The sequence below is a fragment of the Blennius ocellaris genome (genome assembly GCF_963422515.1).
Source record: "Blennius ocellaris genome assembly, chromosome: 6".
Taxonomy (NCBI): Eukaryota; Metazoa; Chordata; class Actinopteri; order Blenniiformes; family Blenniidae; genus Blennius; species Blennius ocellaris.
This window is the reverse complement of record NC_137655.1, coordinates 19,662,739-19,678,320: the sequence shown is the minus strand read 5'-3', so window position 1 is coordinate 19,678,320 and position 15,582 is coordinate 19,662,739.

Sequence of the window (15,582 nt, the reverse complement as noted above, 5' to 3'; positions counted from 1 at the left end):
GTGTGGCCAGTGATCATCCTTATTATCAATCACTTTCACTTTAATTGTGCACAGCCACGAGAGTGTGGGATCATATCAATAATTCTAATGCTACATAAAAGCAAATATTCTCATTTTTCAAATGATTTGCTTGAATGTTTCCTCTGGAGTGTTGGATGAATGTATTGTGTCTGTTTGTCTGGGTTATGTTATTATGACTGATTCGTTCATTAATGCAGCTTTTGTGCATGCATGGCCTTTTCACTGTGTGTGTGTGTTTGCAGTGTGTGTGTGTGTGTGTTTGTGTGTACGTGTTTGTTCATGTGTGTCCTTCTGTTTCCATATAGATTTTCATTACAACCCCTATCAACATCCAATTTACGGGACATCGTGCTCGACTCATAGCATGTTGCACTTCAAACAAATGCGATTACGATGCTGCTGTGTCCGTGTGTATGGGAAGGGCATTCAGCAAATTATTTATGTTATTTGAAGTTTATGTACCCTGACTAATAACATTTTTATACCATTACAAAACAAGGATAATTCATTTTAGAGCGAAAATGACTGTTTCCACCCAGTAGGCTTCCACACTCATTCCTAATCTTGCCGTCATACAAACGCAAGTGGGGCAGAAGGTATAGGGTATCTGTTTTGTTGAAGTGTGGTTTATGTTGTGGTCTTGCAAGCGCTTCGGATTGAGCCAGTCTTGAATCAATGATCAGTATCAGAAGGGCTGCTTCGTTTTTAAAATCATGATCCAAGCTGCTTCAAGCTCAGTCAGGTAGGGTGGATTTTTTCAGTTTTTAAAAAAAGTCAAAACCGTCTTCTTACGGGTGATTTCTGGGCACTGGGGTCACTCGGGACTTTACACTTCTCCACAATGCCACAACATCCCAGAACTGGTTCCCGTATTCGTGAGCCAGTTTGGTTGGCCAACTTGTCGAACCTGTTGTCGCCCGAGTTGGTCAACAGGAAGAGGCTGTTGTCTGCAGGAAGATGAGTCACAATAAATGCAGCAAGTAGCACCTTGAGCTTCGATAATACTGCAGCAGGATGAATGCATCCACGCCACACTGCACTGATGCACAAATTCATAGAGAAGGCGGCCTGACCACTATACCACTTTGAAGCCCTTCAAAGTCATTTATGATTTGCATTCACCAAGAACAATGTATTCCTATCTGTCAGTTACGGTGGGGTTGAATTAATGCCGCCCAAATGAAAATGTTGAAGAATGTGTTTACAACTGCTGGAAGTATACAACACAATTGCATTACCTGATGAGATGAGGATGTAGTCAAAGCCATATGGCAGATAAGCTAATAACCTACTAATGGCATCATTAAAAAAACAAATAAATACAGCGGCTAATTTTTGAACACATGCACTCACACACAACCAGTTGTCTTTTTGTGTGTATGTGTGTGTCTGGGAACGTCAGTGAAGGCACAAAGCAAATGCAATTTTGTTCCTTGTCAGGTTGATTTCCTTTTTGTTCGGGGAAGCCTTCTTTGACCTGAGGGAGTGCCATCTTATTTGGAGCAGCCAGTCATCAACATCTAATTTAAACACTTGATTGGCTAATTACAGTACATGCATAATTTAACTTTGTGACCTCTGCTGCTCTGTTTTCTGTCTGCAATAAAAAATTAGCACTGCATGGTTTCATGCAGGGGTTGGCTGCACTGTGATGCCATACCTGCACATTCTGAGACAGTAAAGCCATTAGATGACGATCATACACTTATTAACACCCATAATGCAATCATCACCGTTTACGGATCTATACCTTGATGCCTTTGATCATTTAGCATAGACGCTAACTGACGGGGTTGGCGGAACACAAGACTGCAGCTAAATTCACGTAGCTCTTATTTATAATTGAAAATGTATAAGCATTATTGTGTTGTTTGCTGCTGTGAAATGATAATTAATCATGCTTTTATGTATGGAAATGTAGATTTAAAAAAAGGCACTTTTGCCGATTTGCCTCCTTGTCTCCATATGAGCCCACATGGAAAGAACCTATATGAGGATATATGCACATATATGCACACATATGCTGCATCTATGCATATATATGCCACATATAGGCAAAATTGCCCACATGGAAAGAACCTATATAAACATGTTTTAATATAGGTTTTGAATATTTGTGACATATATAAAATTGGCCATTTTCCTATATTTTATGTACACATATATGTATACATTTATGTACATGTACATACGTGTATGTATATATGTATATATATGTACAGAAAATATAGGGAAACGGCTAATTTTCTATATGTCACAAATATTCAAAACCTATATTAAAACATATATGTTTATATAGGTTCTTTCCATGTGGGAGACCATATCAAGCCTCCATTAAATTCTCCCCTAGTCAGAGAGTGAAAAACTTCCCCATGTGTTTTCTCCACATGACCAGATTATTGTACTCCACTTTAATATGGCGCAGCCAACACACACCTCCATAAACTCCAGTCCCGAGAGAACAGTGCTGCCAGAGTGTTAACAAAAACAAAACATGGCCATGAAAGGGGTGGGTTCGAAATGCACCACTCAGCAGGTAGCAAGAAAAGCGTTATCTTTATTATAGAGCAGTGGAAAGGGGGGGGGGACTTTGTGGGCAGGCATGCTGTCGTGCAGATGAGGGTCAGAATTCAATAAACACTCGAGGGCTGGGCAGAATCGAAGCAGGTCGGAAATGTGGAACTCGAAACCGAAGGCTGGAACAACTGGCATGAAAAACACGGACAAACTGGAGACGCAACACACAAGTGAATCCCAATATGTGCTGCTATATCGCGACAATCAAACAAGCACTCAGGCACAGGTGAAATGTCAGGGACCAGCAATTAGAGATGAGGGTGAAGCCAAGACCACAGAAAATATCACCCACGTCTTCTGTTCCACTCCCTCACCCTGACATATTCTCTGTTTCATTCAAACCATGGAACCCGACACCCTCAGGACAGTGTGACACTGGGCTTTCTGCTCAGCTGCTCCACTTCAAGGAACCAGAGATTCCTAAAACCTAAACTTTTCTTTGAACCATATTTTAATTCCAGCACTGCATTTCAAGCTTTTAAACTATTATGACTAATTGTCCTGTTCGTTTTTTTTCTTCTAACAGCAACCATACAGCCTCCAATGCAGAATGAATACCACACACATTTATAGCATTTATACGGGTCATGAATTTGTATCCGTGGCTCTTAACTAGAAATATCCTGTCAGACTCTCACAGATATGCTTTAATGATCATAAATTGCACTGCTTAAAGGCCTTGAAGGTGGAGAAGACTGAGGGGGAGTGGGAGCCCACTTGTCATGTTTATAGTTCTCACAACATATGATAACAGTTTAAGTGCTAATGGGATGATAACACTTGAATCAGGTGAAAACCAGTTAATAAGTCTCGATGTGGTCTACATGGAAGGAATGCTAAACTCTATGGGGTGTTGACGACACTGCGACCCCCTAATGCATTAATTTATGTCCCTCTTATTTCTTCTATCCATTCTTCATATTTCATTCTATTCAGACCTTGATTGGATATAACTGTAGGAGCACATTAGGAGTTGGTTGGGACAGGAAAAGTATTATGTCCTTAACAGCCACGCTTAAAAGCAAAATATAGAAAAGCCATAGATGGGGAACCACTTCTTTTTTTTTTTTATCCCCTTGGCCAAGCAGCTGTTATGTATCCTTTAGTTTGACATACTTTCGGAGAAGGAAGTGCACACATAGCTGCTCGTCTGACGTCAGAAAGTTGTGGCTGAGGGGGTTATCCAAAAGTTACACATGACTTGAAAAGCTCCCCTGAGGGAGTATACCAGCCTCTTTAAGCCTTCTGCAACCATTCAGAAGCATCTGGAAGTGAGATTATAACCCCTGACCTTTAACATTACACGAGCCAAACAGCTGAGATCATCTTCAGTCAGTGTTGAGTTTGTCTTACTGGACTGCCATTATGTCTTTTTTTAAGCCAGTGCCTTCGCGGGGTCAGAAATGTGCTAGTTGTGTATTTTAGAACCCTCTGTGGCCGTGACAAACACAAACACACAATCTTGTTCAGTCTGTACTTAACTTGTGGTTGCCACACAACAAAGCTGTCACCCATATGCAACAGTGCAATGATTTTGTGGTGTTTTTCATCTCAATGTTTTTGTTTCTACATGATTTATAAAATGTGGTGTATGGGCTCAGAAGTAGTGGGGGAGAAAATCCACAGATATGTAGTTTATTATGTTTCTTGCTCCGAAAATGTGAGCCTTGTTTGTAAATTCTTTTAGCTCTTAGTTTGAACTGGTTTTTGCAGCAATTTATGCCAGATAACGGTTCACTTCCTATTTGCTGTTCACTTAGCAAAATGAGAGCTTTAGCATGAGCAGGAGCTGATGTCTCTAAGGTTACGTTGACGCAAAAGTGTTTCAAGTGAAAAGGCATAATTTTGTGTTTTTGTTTCACAAAAGTATAAAGTTTACATGGTAACATTTTGTAAACAATGTCCGTTTTCACGTAAACGGCGGTAATGCTGAAATCAATGTTATTAGCATGTCGGGCCAAGAGTGGGTGCTGTTGTTTTTTTTTGTTTTTTACAATAAAACTACCAAGTTCCAGGAGAAAGTCAAGCCACTCTGGAGCGTTATCGTTCCACTTACTCGTACACGTGCAGAAGAACTTTTTACTACTGCCATGGTGCGTTTCAGATAAGTTGTTCTTCCTCAGAAACAGAGTTGGGAGTGTTTTTAATAAGTTGCAGCTTGGGAGTTGTTTTCAAAAAGTTGCGTTTTCAGTGACTCTAAACACACTCATCACAAGAATCCAAAACGCAGCAAAAGTCTCATTTCCATTTCCACATTTCATTTTCACTTGAGAATATTGTAAATGGGGCCTATTTCATTGGAGGAGGAAAAGCACCTCATAAATCTCGAACCAAATTCGTTGTTTCTGCTGCTCACTCTCACAAACCGCTAACATTCAGACTACAGTGTCTTCTCCAACTTCAATAAATGTTTGAAGCGACGCTGGCGCAATTGGCTCTAAAGCCATGCTCTCTCACTGTGCATGCTTTCTTACACAAAGAGGTTATATGCACTTCAGTGCAGAACATTATAATCAAAGGATATTACATTTAATTACTAACTTTTTATAATTGGAAGCATTGATCTGGTCCAGGGCGGTTGGTTTCTATATGTTGTCTGCTGTGCCACACTTCTGATTTTACACTGTTTGTTTTCTGAGGTAAATGTAATGATGATAAAATGTGAGTTTAAACAAAATATAAATTGATTCCACACCATAAAATATTCCCCTATTTATTTATAATTTCTTGTCTAAAAATTACATGGGGGGGGGAAAAGGCAGACTGGGGAAATCTCTGCCTTCCAAATGACATCTTTCCATGAATTCAGCTAGGTGACCAAAAATATGACATTGGAATTGAGGGAGACTATATTGTCTTCCTCATCTAGCTGGAATTGGGTATTAAGTTTTAGAAAAGAACACGATTCTCAGTAATTTTTTCATTTTTTTCATTTTCGAAATATGAAAATGAAACTGCTGAGGTTTCAGAAATGAGACATTCAACCTTAAGTTACTGTTATGTGCTGTTGTGACATTGACTTCAATTGATAAACCTCAGGCATTCTGTTGTCTTGAGATTTGCCAGGATACAGATGTAAGCACACTATATTGTTGACTAAATGGTCCTTGATGGTTGAGAACTAATTTGCTTTCAGTGTACTTCAATAGAGTCAAATAAAACCTTGACACCATCTGATAACTTCACCAATTTATTACAAGAGGTTCAGTTGTGGCACAAGCGAGGATATGTGGGATTACCAGAGGTAGCAGGAAGGCAAAAATGCATTCAATTTAGATTCTAAACAATCCCTTGTATTATTTTCTGAGTGTTATTGTAAAGGCATTTAATGTCTCTCCCGATTCCAAGAAGAAAATCAATTAACATAATGGAGAGACCACCCTGTGATACATGTCAGCATGTATTGTAGTATTTCTCTTTCTCAGATAAGTTATCATGAAAAGTTAATTATGTTGTTCAATTCAACTTTATTTACATAGCATAAAATGCAACTCAGTCATTTTAACAGAGAAAATCCTAACAGATCCACATGAACAAGCACAAGCGACAGTGGAAAGGAAAAACTTCCTTGAGCAGGAAGAAACCTTTGCAGAACGAGGCTCAGAGGTGACGACTTTCTGCTATTCTGGTAGGGAGAGAGAATAGAGGAGAGAAAAGGAAAAGACAGCTGGACAGATTGGGGGAGGGTCTAAAACCCTGGTTCAGGTAGGGGGATATTGTTCAGGTAGATTTTGCTAGTTTTTAAGCTGAAGTCCCTTACAATCTTCAACATTTGAGTTAAACACACTTAAAATCAGGACTAAACTCATTGCAGCAGTATATAGGACTTAATAGAATGACCCTCGGAGCTATGTTGTCGGGGGGGCTTGCCCCCCCAGTAGGGTCTCCCAAGGCAAACGGGCCCGAGGTGGCGGGTCAGACTAAAAGCAGTTCAACACACCCCTATGAACACACATCAGAGGAGAGCAGTGACGTCGCCCGGTTTGGCGCAGCCGGGGCCACACCCTGGAGCCAGGCCTGGGGTGGAGGCTCGCACGCGAGCGCCGGGTGGCCGGGTGGCCGGGTTCTCGCCCGCGGGACCCGGCCGGGCTCAGCCCGAAGGGACGACGCGGACCCCTCCTCCTCATCCTCCTGTGGGGCCACCACCTACAGAGGCTGCCGTAGGGGTCGGGTGCATTATGGATTGGGTGGCAGTCGACGGCAGGGGCCTCGACGACCCGATCCCCGGACACAGACTCTGGCTTTTGGGACATGGAATGTGACCTCGCTGGGGGGGAAGGAGCCCGAGCTTGTGAGGGAGGCTGAGAGATACCGTCTAGATATAGTCGGGCTCACCTCCACTCACAGCTTGGACTCTGGAACCCAGCTCCTCGACAGGGGCTGGTTACTCCACTTCTCTGGAGTTGCCCGCGGTGTAAGGCGGCGGGCTGGAGTGGGCTTGCTTATTGCCCCACAGCTCAGCCGCCATGTGTTGGAGTTCACCCCGGTGAACGAGAGGGTTGCGTCCCTACGCCTTCAAGTAGGGGACAGGTCTCTGACTGAGCTGCTGTTCGGTGCATAGGCCAAGACAACAACCTACCCAACCTTCTTGGAGTCCCTGGGAAGGGGTGCTGGATAGTGCCCCAACTGGGGACTCCATTGTGCTCCTGGGGGACTTCAACGCCCACGTGGGCAATGACAGTGAGACTTGGAAGGGGGTGATTGGGAGGAACGGCCTCCCCGATCTGAACCCGAGTGTTCTGTTATTGGACTTCTGTGCTAGTCACAGTTTGTCCATAACGAACACAATGTTCGAGCACAGGGGTGTCCATAAGTGCACGTGGCACCAGGACACCCTAGGCCGGAGGTCAATGATAGACTTTGTGGTCGTGTCATCTGATCTCCGGTCGCGTGTCTTGGACACTTGGGTAAAGAGAGGGGCAGAGCTGTCAACTGATCACCACCTGGTGGTGAGTTGGATGCGCTGGACTGGGAGGAGGCCGGATAGACTCGACAGGCCCAAACGTGTTATGAGGGTCTGCTGGGAACATCTGGCCGAGCCCTCCGTCCACGCAGTTTTCAACTCCCACCTCCGGGAGAGCTTCTCACAGATCCCGAGGGAGGTTGGAGACATTGAGTCCGAGTGGACCATGTTCTCCACTTCCATTGTCGAAGCTGCTGCTCGGAGCTGTGGCCGCAGGGTCTCTGGCGCCTGTCGTGGCGGCAATCCCCGAACCCGGTGGTGGACACCGGAAGTAAGGGATGCCGTCAAGCTGAAGAAGGAGTCCTACCGGGCACTGTTAGCTCATAGGACTCCCGAGGCAATCGACAGGTACCGGCAGGCCAAGCGAGCTGCAGCCCGGGCTGTGGTGGAGGCAAAAACTCGGGTCTGGGAGGAGTTCGGAGAGGCCATGGAGGAGGACTTTTGGTCGGCCTCGAGGAAACTCTGGCAAACCGTCCGGCACCTTAGGCGGGGGAAGCAGTTCTCCACCAACACTGTCTACAGTGGAAGTGGGGAGCTGTTGACCTCAACTGGGGATATCGTTGGGCGGTGGAAGGAATACTTCGAGGACCTCCTCAATCCCACCACCACGTCTTCCATTGAGGAAGCAGAGGCTGGGTTCTCAGAGGTGGACTCGTCCATTTCCCAAGCTGAAGTCACCGAGGTTGTTGTGAAGCTCCTCGGTGGCAAGGCACCGGGAGTGGATGAGATTCGCCCAGAGTTCCTTAAGTCTCTGGATGTGCAGGGACTGTCGTGGCTGACTCGTCTCTGCAACATCGCGTGGCGGGCGGGGACAGTACCTCTGGACTGGCAGACCGGGGTGGTGGTCCCTCTTTTCAAGAAGGGGGATCGGAGGGTGTGTTCCAACTACAGAGGGATCACACTCCTCAGCCTCCCTGGGAAAGTCTATTCCAGGGTACTGGAGAGGAGGGTCCGGCCGTTAGTCGAACCTCGGATCCAAGAGGAACAATGCGGTTTTCGTCCTGGTCGTGGAACACTGGACCAGCTCTATACCCTCCACCAGGTGCTTGAGGGTTCGTGGGAGTTCGCCCAACCAGTCCACATGTGTTTTGTGGATCTGGAGAAGGCGTTCGACCGTGTCCCCCGAGATGTCCTGTGGGGGGTGCTCCGGGAGTATGGAGTCCGGGGTCCCTTATTGAGGGCTGTTCGGTCTTTGTATTCCCGGAGTAGGAGTCTGGTTCGCATTGCCGGCAGTAAGTCGGACCTGTTCCCAGTGCACGTTGGCCTCCGGCAGGGGTGTCCTTTATCACCGGTTCTGTTCATCATATATATGGACAGAATTTCTAGGCACAGCCGGGGGCCGGAGGGGGTCCAGTTTGGGGACCACAGGATCTCATCTCTGCTATTTGCGGATGATGTGGTTCTGTTGGCCCCATCAAGCCTGGATCTCCAGCGTGCACTGACGTGGTTCGCAGCCGAGTGTGAAGCAGCTGGGATGAGGATCAGCACCTCTAAATCCGAGGCCATGGTTCTCGACCGGAAAAAGGTGGCTTGCCCCCTCCAGGTCGGTGGAGTGCCCTTGTCCCAAGTGGAGGAGTTCAAGTATCTTGGGGTCTTGTTCACGAGTGGGGGAAAGATGGAGCGTGAGATCGACAGGCGGGGATCGGTGCAGCGCCTGCAGTTATGCGGACGTTGTATCGGTCCGTCGTGGTGAAGAAGGAGCTGAGCCAAAAAGCGAAGCTCTGGATTTACCGGTCGATCTTCGTTCCTACCTTCACCTATGGTCATGAACTATGGGTCATGACCGAAAGAACGAGATCCCGGATACAAGCGGCTGAAATGAGCTTCCTTCATAGGGTGGCTGGGCGTATCCTTAGAGATAGGGTGAGGAGCTCAGCCACCAGGGAGGAGCTCGGAGTAGAGCCGCTGCTCCTCCACATCGAGAGGAGCCAGCTGAGGTGGCTCGGGCACCTGTTCCTCCCTGGGGAGGTGTTCCGGGCATGTCCCTCCAGTAGGAGGCCTCGGGGCAGACCCAGGACACGCTGGATGGACTATGTCTCTCGGCTGGCCTGGGAACGCCTTGGGGTGCCACCGGAAGAGCTGGAGGAAGTGTCGGGGGTGAGGGAAGTCTGGGCAACTCTGCTCAGACTGCTGCCTCCGCGACCCGGCCCCGGATAAGCGGCAGACAATGGATGGATGGATGGATAATAGAATGAACTTGTTTTAACTAAACACATTTGTGCGTTTGGCCTAGACAGGAAGCACACGGGCCGAAAAAATGGGCCCCATGTGGGTTTGTCCTCGGGTTCCATAATGACCCCATGCCAAATGCTAATGTGGGCTCAATGCACTATTTATTTATGTGCTACCCATGTCATACCATTTCTCTGTCTGCAAACATTACCTCATTTTTGACCATACTAAGACTCCTAAAAGAAGCCCACAAGAGTGAACATATATGGGGCACTCTCGGTTTGCCCATTAGGGTTAAATGGAGGCTGTTGAATTCAATTCAACATTATTTATCAGCACCAAACACAACACAGTCATCCCAAGGTGCATTTAACAGAAAAAGCAAAAAACCCAACGGATCCAACGAGGCTGTTCATAGTTGACCCATACCCACTTAGTGTGTGTGTATACAGTATATGTATATATGCATTATATATATCTTTTTTTTTATTATCTTACTCAAATTTACATTTTCTCAGAATAGAAATGCTTATTTATTGAGGTGTCAGTCCAAATTAAACATGTCTTTTCAGAGCCTCACTGGTTTGTTAGCTTGAAAAAGTACTATTTTTGTTTTTCGTTGTTTTCATGGAAATAAATATATAAATGGTGCGTATGTATGAATATTTTACATTGAGACCGTGTGTGTGTGTGTGTGTGTGTGTGTGTGTGTGTGTATGGAAAACAGCAAACGGAAGAGGCCTCCATGCATATGAGAAGCAGAGGGAATGAATATTAGAGCAGCAGGTCAGTTGAGGCTACATGGCCTCAACAATCAATACACACACACACACACACACACACACACACACACACACACACACACACACACACACACACACACACACACACACACACACACACACACACACACACACAGGAACAGAAATGAGTAGCTTCCTACACACTCCCACGCACAGTTCCTTTTTTAAATACCGTACAGTTCCTTCTCAAATATCGTACACCTCCTTCCTTTTATTCTTCCCTTGATAAACTACATGCAGACTCTGATGGTCTCCTGCAGTTTGTCATTATGGTGCAACGGACAAGAATACAAATATTGCCACTTAAAGGCAAACACTGCTCATAGCCAATAATCAATAAACTGCTTCACAGTTTGAATCCCAGGTCTTGGCTTGGATGTCACAAAACAAATGAGTACTGTAGGTTGACTTAATAATTTTTCCTGTATGAACTGGAACACACTTGATCTTTATATTTAATTCACTCCTTCTATCACAGTCATTGGTTTCCCCCTATTCTGACCGAGGCAGAGAAGGGACTCATGGATCATTGTCATTTCTATCAAACCATGTGACGCCTGATAATGCATAATTATGACAAATGACTGATGACGGTATTATGGAGCCTGAATATTGTATGCATGCATATCGTTTTAATCAAAGCTACATGGAGCTAAGATTTCAGACAGCATGCAAGGGTAATTTGTTGGTGGAAGACATGCTCATGAATAAATATGTTGTCTGTTGCACTGATAAACACATTGTCGCTGCTTTCTCATCCGGTCACATGGGCCTGATGTGTTTCCTGTCCATTCTAATCAACACACAAACTAAATATCTCTCTCAGTGACCTGTGAAATGAGAAACTGAAAGTCAAAGTATTGCGCTCCTCAAATGCTTTTAAGGAGGCAATAACATAATGGGTAGGCGAGATAAGGCGAGGATCGTAGCTTTGCTTTTGTAATGAATGTGATGCAGCAATCTATCACCAAGTTTCCAGCTGAATTCTACACATCTATACAAGCACTGCTGCCAACTTGGAGATTAATGAAGAATGGAAACAGTCCATACCAATGAACTGGTTAACTGAGGTAATCAAAACTGTAATCACTTCTGCTGCGGTTCAATACAAGCGTGTGCAGTAGTGCCCAATAATGCAAAGATCTCAATCAGCATGAGCTGCCCTTCCTCTCGGTCTGTGATCAATCGGCACAAAAATTTCAATTTTGCGTAGCTGTATTGATTTGGAAAATCGAGTAAATTACTGGTGACAACTTGAGACTGAACGAACCAATCTATAGCGCGTACACTCCAGAGCACAGAGAACACCTTCCCCTATCATTACCTCGTTCTCACAGCAGGTTAAAGAAATGACCACAGCCATGATGTCAGAGTTTAGAATGTTCATGTGTTCCTTCCGTTTTGCTCCAACTTACCTATTTGGCAATCTCATGTTGCGGTATGAATTTTTAGCATTTTTTTCCACCCTCATGTTTTTTTTGCATAATTATTTGTGCTTGTGACTTCATTAAAATACATTATGTAGAAAAGTATTGACCCAGTCCTTTGTCTCAAAGGAGGTTGCACATTTGATGAAGGTCAAAATATGGAAATGACTATAAAGTGTTGCCATTACCTCATAGCCAGAAATAATTTATATCTCAGACCTTAATGTGGAAATGTATAAACAGCTGTTTTCTCCTGTTTTGCTTCAAATGTGTCCAACATATTACACTGATAAAGTAGCACAGTGAGTAAAAAGGTCTGTTTTCTGTGTCATAATGGCTAAATGTATTTGAATGTACTTTGTTATTCACCAATAGAAATGTGATAATATGAGTTGTGTCGCATGATCGAGGATTGGGTGATATTTAATTTGTCACACATTTGAGGATACAATTTTTTTTGAATGTGCATGTAATACATGTAAGTGGACAAACCAATTAGGACAATATTGTATTTTGCAATTCCGTTTTGGTTGTATTTTTTTCAAGAGTAAATGGCTCCTTAAGATTTCTCTTTTAAGCAAGAAGAAAAGTACAACACTTGTCACTTTGATACTGCTGTCTGGATATATAAATAATGCTCGCGCAACGGTGCTTAAATAATGTTCTTGTTCTGAAGCTGTTTAGGTTTCAGATTACAAACTGCACTAAGAAATATGATGGTGAAGAAAACAACGTAACCATGGAAATGTCCTTCCTGATACTGTGGAAAATGAAAACGTCATTTGCACCCCGTTTACAAAGAAACATAGTTAACTTATGTCGAGGATCATATACGGAAAATGAACATGGCCAACTCACTGGAAGTGCAGTGAATCATTGAAATCTGCATTTTCTTGTTTCTTCAGTTCTGTTATTTCTTTTGATTAACTGGGTTGCTCATGACAGAAATGTTTGCTGGTGGGTAAACACATGCCTCCTGTTGATCCTATTGTGTTTTAAGTGGATATTCAAAATATCAAGTAATGAATCTTTTCAACAGTTTCAGCTTGGATTGTATCTGTTCTACTGTATGTCATCAACATGCTACTGACTCTTATAAAGTTTGTTTTCTTTGATTGGGTTGTAAAGGATAAATGTGAAACACTTATAAAATAACCAGGACTCCAGATAGAACTTTAAAGGGGTGTGTGTGTGTGTGTGTGTGTGTGTGTGTGTGTGTGTGTGCTACCAATACGTGTTTATACTGTTCATTTGTCTTCAGTGAGCAGAGTATGACTGATCTTAATCTCTGCCCCCTACTGCTTGTCTCTAATCTTATCACATCAGTTTGGCTATTCTAATCTACTTTATGAAAGCTTATGAAACTAATCGTTGCACATGGTGACAATGCCTGAACCGTAATGTGCTTTTGACTCGGCAAATGGGGCAAGTGAAGCTTTCTGTATTTGTGGGATCGTCTAAGGAGCCCAAATGAGATTACGTTCCTCAAATCTACAAGCCGCTAAGTGAATTAAGATAATCTATTAGACACTATTTGATGATTTGTATTAAAACAGTCTTCACTTAAACTGTTGTGGCGGTTTGCTGGGATTTGAAATTGCATGAATGTTAGTTGCGCAGTGAAATAAATCTAAAGCAAAGGAAGGCGAGTCTGTTTTGAGAGGATGCACCCTTAAAGTCACAGCCCTGTTCTTCTCTAAATAAATAAACCTATAAAGACCTAATGGGCTCATTGCTGGAAACGATGAGAGGGCCCGTTTAAAGCCTTGTAAATCAGGTTTGGCTGGCCGTTTAATTAACTTGTAAATTAATGCACCATGCTGTGTAAATTGAAGGGTGATAAATATTCATGTAGTTACCTAAGAAAAGGGCAAGGACGTATCGCAGACATAACCAGATTGGCTTTACAAGCAGCACAGCCAGTTTAAAAAAAAAAAAAGAAAAAAGAAAAGAAAAGAAGCCTTATTGGTATTTTATAGACAGCAAATTTGCATTTCTTATGCTTCATAGGTTACGCAAAAGGAAGGAGTCACTTTCTCTGCCCCTGCTTTCACGTCACACCTCCCCCACTCTGTTTCTGCCACTGTCAGGTCATGGTATTATACAAGGAAAGCTGTCATGCACTTGAAATACTTCTGACTGAGGCAGTCGAATCACAATGTATCAGAAATGTATGCAAATGTTGGCTGGAGCAACAGACCTGGTAAAAGAGATGACTGTTATTAGAGAGTGTGAAGGTTCAAATCCAAATGTCTGTCACGTTGGAAACCTAATGGCAGATGACGGGGAACCCTCCGTATCCTACAGGGAGACATCTGAGCCTGGGGATGGTTAGGCACTCGAATTTGCGACATCTATTTATATCAGTATGCCCTCATAACACTTGAAACTGAGTTGAGGTAAACACCTTCATAGAGCGATAATGGTGGAAATTACACAGGAAACACAATTGTCACTGCAAGTGGGCTTCATGCAGGGCTGACACATTAAAGGTAAATTGAGGGACCGACCACAAGACATTGCTGCTTGAATCGGGTCTCATTATTGTGTGATGGTGGTGGTGACTGCAGTCAAATCATTGCTCCTGGTGGCATAATTGACCTGCACAGGGCATGGTAATTGACCTTGCTATTGAGGACATGGTGGGTTGGTGCTGAGACAGCAAAATGGGATCTGGAGGAAAATGGGGATATAAGGTGGGGGTCGCTTCCAATTGCTCAGTCATCATTATGGGATGGTGGACTATTAAAAACAAAAACAAAAAAAAACATCTTATTGAATTGATATTGACTGATAATGAGCTTTGCTTATAGTACAAACATTGTCCATCATTCTCTTTATTTGATATATTTCATAAAAGTTTAAAATTAAGCTTAATGTATGTGGCTGGATATAAAGAATTGCCAAGACACCAGAGGTGGAAAGACATTTTTTTTCCAAGAAGTTCCCTCTGGGATTAAAAAAAGTATTTATATTCTATTGAAAAATTGTACTTCGGTGCAAATAGGCAGTTAATCCTTTGCTTAAAGTGCATTTATGGGCCACATAGTGGGTTAGTAGATGGCATTCCTTGTTGTTGAGTGAGAATATATCTCCGGTTCAAGTTCAGTTAGGTCACTGAATTGTCCACTGGTGACTGTCCTTCTGACCCACAGTGAACTGGAATCTGCTTCACCACCCTGCAACCCTGAACAGGCTGTACAGAAGATAAACACATGGAAAATAATTTTGTTCAAAGCTCAATTCTCAGACCAGTGATGACGTTAGTAAAAGTTGCAGAATGGCAATTTGTTTCGCAAAAGGATTAAATCTATGAACTACAAAAATGCAGATGGAAAGTACAGTAACTGCAGCACAACCACTGTTACCAATTTTTTTTAAGCTACATTGCCTCAGGAAATCAAAAGCAAACAACTTGCAACTGTCAATACAAACACACACACACACACACACACATCACGATCACGCTGCAATAGCTGGCTCTCGGCATTTCATCATTACGCACATAAGCAGCTGCTGACGCGTCAAGATCAAGAGAATTTTTTTTTTCTTTTGCGTCATCGTGATCACTGGTTTATATAACCATATATGGGCGCTATCTGTTTATTTTTCTATGCCG